The following is a 1,695-nucleotide window of genomic DNA, read 5'->3' on the forward strand; positions in this document are numbered from 1 at the left end:
CCTCCCTCTTCCCCAGAACTGCAAAATCAAGCAGCTGGTGAGGGAGGGGCTTAATCTTTACTAAGGACACAACCAACTAATCAAGGGTCAGACTGACAGTGCTGCTGTATTCACGTGCCACTAGGCAGCTCTGGTGGCCTAGTGGTAAGAAACTAGGCTGAAATCCCAAAGATATGCAGTTCAAATCCACCAGCTACTCTGTGGGAGAAGGATGGGCAATCTTCTTCAGGTGTATTTACTGGCTCTGAAAACCCACTGGAGGGTCATGTATGAGTTAGTTGGAACTTAACAACAACATCATACACAGCATGAAATCCCAGCCCCTTCCTCCTAGTTCTAAAACCCTGAAAGCTTTCCTGGGCAAGTGACCAGGCTGACCACCCAGCCTAACCACTGGACTCAGAAATGTTCGAGTGGGTTTCAGAGCAATCAGATTCAGCTGTTGACGGCCAGGGGGCAGCAGAGGCCGCCTCCCGCAGCTGGGTGGCAGGAGTGGGGGGCAGGGGGTGGGGTGGGGGGGTGGGCGGAGGCGATTAGGTTGCTGGCTAATCCTGTCCTGGTGCTGCTGTGAGCCGCCCTGCCTGTTCGCAGCCTTGTGTGGTTGTGAAAGCAATTTTGTTCCTTCCGATTTTTTCCAGGGCCCTTCTGCTACTTTTTCTTTCTTAGCAACTCTCAGTCAATTATTACTGCTCCAAGTTGTTTGAAAGAAAGTCAGTTGCTGGATGATTTTACACTGGGGGGAGAGGGGCCGTCAAGACAGAAGCTTGGATTTCCTTCCCCCATGTATTCCTTACTGCCCTGGCGGGATCCTGGACACACAATGTCCCTGGCCACTAGCACTTAGACTAGTCCGGGGACACGCCCCACACCTCCCGATGCCCAGCCCTACTGTCTGTCCAATGTCTGTCTACTGTCTTCCAGCTGACTTCCTCAGGGTCCTGAGCTCAGAAATTCTTAGTCCACCTCCAGGGCACCATTTCACAGGCTTCTTCAAATCTCTCAACCTCTCTTAGCCTCTTCAGTCCACCTTTAAAAAGCCAGCCGGCCATTATCATGCTCTTTCCACCCTCACCTCATACAAGTTCCCTACGCTTCTTCTTTGCAGTTCCAGCTTTCTTTCGGGGTCACTATTCTGTCCAGCCCACTCAAGCTTGGCCGTCTGTTTTAGACTGAGCTGGGTCCTGCAAAGAGCCACGCTGAAATCTGCTCCGGCACCTGCAGATGTGGCCCTGTTTGGTAAGAAGGCTTTTCTTGTGCTAAGGAGGTCTTACTGGTAGAGGGTGGATCTTAAATCTAATCCTTCCTGAGTGATGTCTTAGAAAAAGAGAAAATAGAGGTGAAGAGTCACACACACAGGGGCGGAGACCATGTGAGGATTTGTCTACAAGTCAAAGAATGCCAAGAAATACTCTGGACTGCTGGAAGCTGCCAGAGGAAAGGAATGATTTTTCCTAGAACAGACACCTTGCTTTCAGAACGCTTAACCCTCAAAACTGTGAGACAATGAATTTTTGTTTGGAAAGCCACTTCTTGTGCTATTTTGTTGTTGTTATGCCAATCCTCAGTCACTAGGAAATCCTCCGCTTTGGAATACCCTGGTGAAGGTTCCTAAGTGATCAGCATTATCACCATGTCCAGCAGTCTGTCCTCCAACCCTCACTTCCTCTGTTCTGTCTCATGTTTGCTCTCGGCTCC

The sequence above is a fragment of the Elephantulus edwardii genome, unplaced genomic scaffold (assembly GCF_000299155.1).
Source record: "Elephantulus edwardii isolate Elephantulus edwardi_28Jun2011 unplaced genomic scaffold, EleEdw1.0 scaffold00121, whole genome shotgun sequence".
NCBI lineage: Eukaryota > Metazoa > Chordata > Mammalia > Macroscelidea > Macroscelididae > Elephantulus > Elephantulus edwardii.